This window comes from Dreissena polymorpha, chromosome 7 (assembly GCF_020536995.1).
Source record: "Dreissena polymorpha isolate Duluth1 chromosome 7, UMN_Dpol_1.0, whole genome shotgun sequence".
NCBI lineage: Eukaryota > Metazoa > Mollusca > Bivalvia > Myida > Dreissenidae > Dreissena > Dreissena polymorpha.
In genome coordinates this window covers 96,643,471-96,654,253 of record NC_068361.1, presented here as the reverse complement: position 1 = coordinate 96,654,253, position 10,783 = coordinate 96,643,471, and the positions used below count along the sequence as shown (strand labels likewise).

Below are 10,783 nucleotides of genomic sequence, written 5' to 3'. Positions count from 1 at the left end.
TTGGATTATAATTTGATGTAACAAACCTATGAAATGTCATTATGCTCAAATTCAGAGTTTTGTTATTAGAAAAGCATGATCTTACATGTTTAAAACACAATTTTCGACTAATCCGTTCTTGATGTATGTATTTAAACAATGTTTTCGTAGTAAAACATATACCCGACGTCGTAGCGAAACGGACTACGCTTTGACCTCGTCAGCCCCCAGTGATTACTAGAACGTTATTGATTTTGCAAAGATATGGCTGAGTAAGCATTGCATCTTGACAAAGATACTTGCATACGTGTCACTGTTATAACTTTGGTGTCAAAAGCATCGTTGTTTTCAAGATGTTTCTAAAGACTGTGTTATTGGGCGCATTTCTCTTCAACGGATGTGTTTGTGGTTCAACCGTAAGGGCTAGAACGCTGTATTGCTGTACATGTATTATTATTTATCCTATTACCAAATGAAAATCGATAGTATAACAACGATCGTATAAACTTTACCTTTATACTATCGCTATTTTTAGACCATGGTTTTCCGATCTCTATCTTAAGAACACTATATTTTTCAATGTGACGTCATAGCAAATGATGACGTTGAAGTAAACAAACACTTCGGAGTCAACTTGGAAAACCAGCGCTGTTTCTTTGAATTTTAAAGTATTTTTACTCTTTTTGAACGATAAACGACCACAAAATAATAGGATAAATAGAATATTATGTGAGTTTTGGATAAAGATCAAGTTTATCATGCTCGGCCCGAACCATGTTAGCGCTCGGCAAGCCTCGCGCTACATCGGTTCTAAGCCTCGCATGATAAACTTGATCTTTATCCAAAACTCACTTAATATTCTCTATTTATTATCTGTAGCGATTTTGTGTTTACGTATTTTTTTGCGGAAAGTGCACAAGATAAATAACTTATACCAATTGTACTCATATATCGTACAGTATGTTGCAGAGCCGTTGCGGTAAATTAAGGCGTATCCATAAGGTACTAGCAGAAAAGTGGAAAGTAATATCTTGATCATATGTTGTATAAAAAAGTTTTACGGAAAGTCAGTGCAGTAAGAAAACATATCAACGAAAACAGTGTTTCAGATTGTAAAAGAAAATTCCAACGGTGAATAATTATAGTTGTCTTATTCAATAAAACTATTTTTTTCGGACTAGAGGAATCTTTGTTTATTGGATAGACTGAAAAAAAAACACTCGTCTTTCTGTTAATTGTTGGTACAATAACCGCGCATCTCAACAACACATTGTTTCAAAAAGTGTTTTTATTTCGATCCAGACTTCAACATACACTTATTATCCAATGTGGCCTACAACTAGTCCACCAACTGGGTGCGTTGCCAGCTACTCCTGCCCAGGCTGCCCACCTGGATACAGCCCGTACAACTTGTAGGTTTAGTTCCACAATTGTGTCAATCTTATATATTCCGAATATTGTGCGCATTTTTGAATGCGTTATTATAAGTTCCGATGTAAGTTGAAAGAAAACAACACATCACATACGTTTTTAAACATACGCGGACGCAATTCACTCATCTTTCTGTGCAATGGTTTTGGTGTACGATTGTACTGTGTGGTTACATATTAAAAAGATCTTATCGATATGTTATTTATCCACGTAATTAAATAATTGTTTGAAGCGTTTGAGCAAAGTTACATGCAATGACGATACCTCCATGCTTAACAAAATACCATATATAATGGGGATCGTCATGTTTAACACATTTATCTGTATTCCCGCGATCGTCATGTTTAACAAATTAACATGTTTTACCAAGATCGTTATTTTAAACAAATTAACATGCATTACCAGGATCGTCGTGTTTAACAAATTTACATTTATTTACAGGATCGTCATGTTAAACAAATTTACTTAATTTAGGATAAATGCTCAACCAAATGCCCCAAATTGCAAATGTTAAATGAAACCAAATAACACGTTATCCCCCTCACAGGTAGATGTATGGTCAGTGCAGATGCCTCGGTGATTGTTTAACAACATCTAAAACATCGCAGAGAGCGTGGCAAATAGCAGCAAATAGTCAACAAATAATCCCAGAAGAAGCAAAATAAAGATGTGTGATTCATAAATATGTATGCCCAATTTCTGACTGTTCGTTTTCATCTCAAACAACGACAGTGTATTTTTAACGAAAAACAAACAACAAAATTATATAATACGTGTATCTTGTAGTATTTGAAATGTTTCAAACAAAAACATACTAGTGAACATTGTGAATTATGAGCCATTTAAGTTGGGTACCGAACAGGTATCAGAGACGTAAATATGTATCATATTGCTTTCAGAGAGAATAAACAATCATATGTTCTCGATTGAATTTTAAAAGAATATGCCACTATGTATTTTGAGAGTTCTAATGGAGGAAAATGTCATATGTATACCATTTCTTTATCTTTTGTCAATAATTCATTGAATTGCGATTTTGTACCAAATGGCCACAAATACATAACACGTGGTACGAAGTGAGTGTACTTACTCGATTTAAACCAGAAGCATCACCAGTTTGGACGTGTACAAAAATTATGCTTTTATATATTGCCTAATCGTTTTCATTGTTTTGCGTCGATTTCTAGGCGTTGTATGTTTTAAATTCGTTAAGATTATGACTAGAAAAGTTTGCTGACATATAGTTTTATAAAAATTTTGGAGAGTACTAAAATCAGTGTTTTTTTAAAGCATTAACACAAATTTCAACGCTAGATTTGGTCGGGAAACATAGATTGATGTAACGAGATACAAAATGTTCGATATGATTTTAAACGCAGTTGAGTTTAGAGTTTCGATTACGGCATATGCAGAGTTCTGGGACAGCTTTCAACAATTATGCAAACGTACGCAAACCGAGTGAATCCTAACTCGAGATGATCAGTAAAGCGAAACGAGATGACATCGTGAAACGATATTTAGATGCTAAAAAGTTGCAGAATGTTTGTATTTTTACATGTGTACACCAATGTTACTTGTTTTAGGGGGTTCCCTATTTTTGACCTGAGTATCACACTTTGTGTTGTTGGAAGTTTATTTATTGCAAAATAGTATTTAGTAGTGTTTACGGATCTTTAATATTGTCATTGATTTAATAAGTGTGCAGGTATATCAGCAACATTTGAGCTATTAATATTCCCTAGATCAAGTTCAAGTTTACGTTAACATTTATAAGATTTACAAGGTGTCTGAATCACGTGGTCTTTTTTATCTGTGTAAGTCCCATCAACGTACACGGCGCCACTCTTTCCGTGACGTTTGCAAAATTGCTCTAATAAATCTAAGCCAATTTTAAGAAAAGAGAGACATGTGTCCACTATTGATATAAATAGATATATGTCTTTTCGTGAACATTATTGTTGAATTATTACAGCAATTATGAAAAGCCTAACCTAAAGAGATGGACTGTTTACAATAAAAAAAAATACTGTGCATTGATACATTTATGGTAACGATCGACCAGGTTTTTTGTTTAGAACACAGAACAACACGATTATATGTTGGTAAACATTACAGATTTCAATGTGTTGGCTATTGATATCGTGTTGCAGCTTTTGGTATTTATCATGACGTTATTTATAAATTGTCAAGTTGTTAATTTTGCTGGAACAGACAACGTAAGTAACGTGTGGTAGAATGTTACAAATGAATTGTGTCTGAACGATTTTGTATTTGCATTTTTTTCATTTGTAAATTAACTAATTTTTTTCTAGTATCATTTCGAATGCACCATTAATTGCTGCTTGCTTGAGCTCTGTTGTTTTCATGTTCACGAAAACTTTTCCAAGTGCGGAAAGAAAACGAGATAAATCGTAAAAATAACATATATGTAATAGTAACAAAATTGTAGTTTTTTTACGCAATCGGATAGCATATAAACCAATTCTTACAAATATATTATGTGTACGAAAACACTTACAATAATTGCACTGTGTCCGAAATATCAATCTTACCAATGTCAGTCTTAAGAAGTTATTGTCAGAGAAATCGCGAAAGTGATATCAGCATCCGTCGAATTTTAACACTAAAATAAAAATTGGTACGAGCGTGTCGATTAAAGGATATTTGTTTGATATTGTACTGACGTGTCACACATAAATCTACACATCTACGGCACTACACTGTCGAATTAGCATTACTTGATATAATGCAATTGTAACGTTATAAATTGTTTATATATTGCGAACGTTATGTTCAACGAATGCATGTTATGCACGCGATGCGCAAAAACATATTAAGATTATTATCGTCTTTCTTAGAGAAAACATGAAATTTATCATAAGATTCTCAACGCGAAAACGTGAAAACAAACAGCCAAAGTAATTTGTTGAACTAAGCCAACCATTTTTTGACAAAACATCAATAATTGCTTCTTTGTTGCTCCTTGTTTCGTCAGATGCTCATACGTGGCACCGATATTTTCAATTATTCTTCGTTAACAATTTGTTATTTATTTGAATAAATATTCTTACAGTACGAGCTGTGCGTCATGAATTGATCTTATTCGGTGCATACGTAAAAACATTGTGTTCAAAATATATTATTGAAGCCAGTTTTCTTGTTATGTGGCATTCATTTGATCGACCATAGGTTATGAAAACGAGTAACTTTAAAGAAAAAGGAAATGTCTGGACCCTGCTTGACTGTTTATCATATTACAATAGAGCGACTGTCCATATGTTTTAAAATATCGTAGACAATGATCAAAACAACAAGTTGCAAGTTTAAAAGCTAGAACTGATTGCGATCCCCCAGAACACGTTGTGCTCCTTGCGAATTTCTGGTTAAAACGGCCGCCACTAAAATACAGTATTCTCATTATAAACTGGAACCTATTGATCGGAATCCTAAGAAATCCGAACGGCAGCTCCGGTCCCGTTTTTGTCTTATATGTTTAATGCTTGGCAATCTTAAGTAAGATTGTCTCAATTCCGGGTGCCGAACCGATTAAGCGGTACCTTTTTCTTATTCCAGTTTACAAATTAAACTCTGTAAACTTAACAAGATGGACAATTTTACAATCTAGCAATTATCAATATTCGTCAAATCGTGTTATCCTTATTCGATAATTGACACAAATTTATAACTTGAGATACCAGTGCATAATCTGCAGTTAACTAAAACTCATTAAGTATGTGTGAACATCGGAGAGTAAAAATTACGAACAGAACATAACTTAATTTTATTACACAGTCATCTTCTTTACAGTTTCTAGCGTTAAACAAAAGGATAATACCTAATGCATGAATATATTAACTGAGTATTTTGTAAAGAAATATTGCAATCTAGTAATGGATACACTGTACCGATGTATAAACAAAATTCCTTTTATATCACATGTAAACATGATATCTAGCTTTATATGGAACTGTATTTGTATTTCATTATAATCAATAAAATGAATCAAATATTAAAAAGAAACTGAAAACAAACAATTTGAATCACAATCACAAAATTGTACGTTATCAAATTCAAAATACCGAATACATTTAATACTTTATGTGTAAGCATCTTTTAGATACAAAACGTAGTATAAAATCCTTATTTAGATTGTTAGACCCTGAACGCTCCGAACCAGGTCATTTTTAGTATTTTATTCAATCAAACCATCTTCTCATATCATACGTTATATAATATGGTGTTTTTAGTTATAAGCTCGGCTGTTTTCGGAGAAACCCGAGGTATTGTCATAGCCATCTCGTCGTGTCGTGTGTCCGCCGTCCGCCGTAGGCGTCGTGCTAAAACCTAAACATTGCCTCTAAAATCAAAGTGCTTTTACCTACAACTTTGAAACTTCATATTTAGCTGCACCTTGATGATTTCGACACGCCACATCCATTTTTGGGTAACTAGGTCAAAGGTCAAGGTCACTGTGACCACTAAAAAAATCTTCTGACAAGCTTTCATTTCTTCAAAACTGCACCCGCAGCCGAGCGTTGGCACCCGTTATGCCATGCTCTTGTTTAAAACCTATATTTTACTATAGCTGGGATTTATATCAATATGGATTTTATATGTTTTAATACGCTTTATAAAAATTACTTAACATATGTTCGAGGTAACGTGTTACAATTTTTTATTTATTAATGAAACATTTCATACTTAATTAACAAACATATTTTACATATAGATTTATAACAGGATACATAATCGTTTGGTAATTTTTCCCCTTAAATTTGTTCTTTTATATTGCATACATATAATTCAATAAACAAACGACAATAGCAAAGTCTAAGTTTGAAGGCTACTCCTCTGTCAAATATGACCACTCAGGAACAATAGTTTGCATCATGGGTAAACGTATGTCTCACTATTCGTTCAAACGCATGAGTACAGCTGTCAATCTATCCTATATAGAGGGTTTTCATAAGGCTTTGTAAATAAATAGTTATTTCATAATCTTTGTTTAGTATCCGCTGGGAATTGTGGCCTCCATAACTGTCAAGGTTTTTACGGTGACCAATTTAGTTTGCAAATAGAGACACAATCGCGTTCTTTATGGCATTGTTGACTGGGACGAAATCTGTGCTGATCCTATGCACAGTGTGTTCAAGATGTGGTGCAAACAACTACTTCTGTGCACGCTGGCATGCGTGGATATTTTGTCAAAGTGACTGTAAGACCTTTATCCTGAATAGAATTTGTTTAGTGTATCTTAATTATAGACATAAACAATACTTATCATTTTAAAAATTAAACAAAATTTACTCATTTGAATATATTTGTAGTTTGAAACTACATCACCAATGATGATTTTGCTAATTTTGCGCTAGTGGTCGAGTGTTTATAATTATAGAATTGCCTAAAAGAATCTCAATCCCATGCTTTCAGTGCAATTAAAACCGGGAGCCGGTGTAGCTGCGCACCATGTCCTCAAGAATACAGCGATCACCATCAGAACGAAAAAGTCTTAATAAGTTATTGGGCACACTGAATAGTATGCAAGTTTAATTGGACCTTGCTTGGTTAAGTATTACCCCTGATAGCATTTACATAACGACACCTGTACATCATATGAATCACATAAACACATATATCCAATTTTTTTTTCGTGTACCATAAATGTAATCAACGGTAGTGGAACAAGAAAAAATGAAATGGATTTTCGGCAAAATATTTTTTTAATCTCGATGCATTGGTGGGATAACTTCCGTTACATTATTGTATACAGGTCTATCGGCGGATATCGATGCCTTTGTGAATGGAAGGGGCTTAATTATACTACTACTACACCTAGTAATCGTAAGTTGTTATGTTTAATGTGCGCGTACAATGCGTAACATTATTACACACCAATGTGAATCAAAGAGTAGTGCTCAGTTTGCTTGTAGATTTTACATCATGTACCAATTCTGTACATGGTGGCCTTAGCTGTTTGGCGCCTATCTAAAAGGGGCTGTCCTTCGATGTCGTCTATCATCTGTGAGCTGCAGCTGGGGGGTCCTGTAATCGCCTTTCACGTAGCGAGCAGCGTGTCTCTGGACGGTTTCAAGCTGGTCAATACATGTCTGAGTTGTAGGGTCACATGCAGTAGCAGCGTAATTCAGGAGTGATCATTTCCCTTTCATAGATACCCTGGTGCAGCCATGTTTCGCTGCCGACTCTTTCCAGCCTTTTTCAGTATAATATGTTGTTTGAGAGATCTTGACGTAGAACCTCCCGCGGCGAGGCTACTCCATATCAATTAAACCATAAACCTTCCTTAATTTGTTCTTAATTTTACTATTTATTACACATAATTGACAACTAAATAACTAATTATTATATAGGTTTACTGTTGAATATTTTCTAAAGTGATATCTATGTTCTAAAAAATAATGGCTAATAATCTAAATGAACATTTATTGTCGCACGATGCTGCACGAAGCTCCAGAACAGCGTCGCCGCCCTCGAGCATATTAAAACAGGGCTCAGTAACGATGCAAGCATCGCGGAGGTCGTGGCTAATTCGGGATATAAGCAGCAAACTTTAGATTTTGCGTTTGATCCATCGTTCTTTTACACGCTTCTGATACGTCTGGACATACTTGCGTGAGAACTCTAAATCAGCACCAAAAAAGGCGAAACCACGCTGCGAGATTGTAATCATCGCATCATCACATCGTATCATCGCGCCGTTTCATATTGTTGTTGCTTCTTTTATGTGAAATGTTCTCCCGCTTGCGCGCTTGTATATCAAGTATGTAAAAATAGTTCAAGACAGCGAGATCGCAAACTTAACCGCAATCGATACCATCACTTTTATACTTTAAGATATCGGCATAAATTTAAAGAAAAATTGTCTTTTATGCACTATTAATTTTTGAAAATGTATTGCAATAACTTGAGATATTTGCAAAAATAAAGTTCTTCAAGGTGTGATTACATTCTGTCCAGCACGTGTCTAAACCGCTGAAAACCCTGTTGATTCTGTACCCTGTATTAGCAGTTGACAGATCTGGACAGTGATGTACAATTGTTTAAAAATTGTTTACCTCCTGATATTTTTGCTACATGTATTCGCTTATATTATACACACAAAGTATGTTCAGATTGAGCTGACATACCCAATACGGATAATTATAGACACGGAGTAAATTGAAAATTGACAAACATCACAAACATGTTTCATGTAGCAACATTAATTGATTGACCATTTAAAGAATTGATATGGATTAAAACAACTTTCTTGTATTCAGTTTCTAGTAAGATTCGAAGATGTATGTATCCTAGGGCATTTCAATAATCTTCGCCTACGTGTATGCCAATGCGGCACATGCGTGTAACGGTACACAATGCACGTTCAACAATATTTATAACAATACCTTCCTGCCAAGTTTTCACTGACGGCAAAAGTTTTCAAAACAATAATTAGTCGTAAATATATTTATCAACTGTATATATGAATAAGGAATTACAGTAATTGTCCGTAAAAGAAATGTTTGTTTCATACTTCAATTCTTGATACTTCTTTTTATCAGTCTGTCAAAGCGTTGCTAGACATAACCGTATGCGATTATTTGAACAATGTACCATAGTTAAGTTTCACGAAGACACCAAAGCTCTACAGTTTATCGCAACTACCATTATAAACACTTTAAAAGAAGATTTCAAAATTCATGGATTATAGATTGATCTATGTTTGAAAATGTATGACTAGTATTAGATATAATGATAGAAAGATATGTTTAAGTATAGTTGATACTCAGTCTTGAATGAATTTATAATTTTTAGGTTTTTAAATCGTTAAAAGATTCATATAATTGATATTTTAGAGCATTGAAAATGTTCTGTATTACTGTTTCTTCACAAATATCATAACTACAACGAAAATGTGCGAATCTGAAACATTTTTTTAAATATTGTCAATTTACCAAAACGTGAAAAGGCTCCTTTTACGAAGATAACATAATCCGTTATAATTATTAGTAATAGTCACAGTTTCGAGTTTGTAAGTTTTCATAATTGTATCAATTTAAAATGAGAATAATTCACACACGAAGCTGTTTTTAGCATAAATCTACGTCTTATGTTGATCCCTGGTTTATATTATCTTTTGAGTCGTGAAGGAAAAGTTGGAAACTTGTCATTTCGACAGTACGTTAACAAGTCTTTAAACATTTTACAAATGCAAACGATATTTGAAAACATTAAACAGGATTATTTCATTATAGGGAACAAAATTACCTACATGATATAAAGTATACTGTAGCACACAATTCAGCAAAGTATTAATTGTTTAATCTGGGATATAACATTTAAGTATAAACGCTCTAGTGATGACCATGTGTATAAGGGGAAATACAAACTGCGTGGATTTCGAGAGTTTAGTGAAAAACTGTTGTATCAGCTTTGCCTTTTGATCAGAGATAACATAGTTTCACGCTGAACACTCAGTGCACATCGTTGCAAAACGTAAAGTTGCATCCCTATAGTTTGCAGAATAAGGATTTTGTGTTAAGCTATACAAACCAAACAAGATATTCAATGGCATATATGTTGATGTGAATGAGACAAAGTTTTGTAAATGGTATGTTTACTATTTCGCGTGTTTTTATTATTTAACCCAAATACGAATATTCTGTTTAAGGACTCGGGTCTATTGTTGGTAAATGTTCTCAAGACTTTATTGGACACTTAAACAGGTCGAGAAAGGTCTCAAGAAGGCTTAGACAGCTACGCAATAACGCATCCAATTTAGACTCAATTATTTTCACACCATTTGCCCGTAGTGACCCTCATAAGAGATCATTGATTATTTTATCAACACAAAATAGCATGCAATTGTGCTATACTAAGAGCGTTAACCTTAGTCAATGATGTAATAATTTCTGAAGTTTAAAAAGTTAAGCTTTCTTTTCACTTCACACTTAGATAGTGAAATTAAAATTTAACTAGGTCTGTTGCCATAAAGCATGTCTTGTACTCTTATCATTTGTTACCTCCTCTAAAAAATTTCTTCTCTTGTTTGTTATTCATTTATATTAACAAGAGCAATATTTTCATTCTTAGAAGTATAATATATATACGAAAAATACACGCAGATGCTTTTGCAGAATACTTTAAAAGTCATTGATTTATATTAAACAGATAAACTTAGATGGAGTTCAAATGTTTTTGTCTTCAACCATGATTGCATAACATTATTGTGTTATTGTACATATGATATATGTATTCGTTTGCATTTTTGAGATAAAATGTGTGAACATAAAAATAATCACGTTTTCGATCGGTGCGCCTTTTGTTCTAGTTAAAAATAACTTTCTGGCAAATAAAAAGACCATTCTAACAAAAA

The 10,783-nt window shown here is 33.6% G+C and overlaps 1 long non-coding RNA gene across 1 annotated transcript; it reads left to right on the top strand.

Moving 5' to 3' along the window:
* Positions 1-439: 439 nt before the first annotated feature.
* On the top strand, positions 440-2,384 carry LOC127837230 (uncharacterized). Its single transcript, XR_008029181.1, has 3 exons — positions 440-981; positions 1,282-1,395; positions 1,962-2,384. It is a non-coding gene; the product is annotated as an uncharacterized LOC127837230 (long non-coding RNA).
* Positions 2,385-10,783: the final 8,399 nt, after the last annotated feature.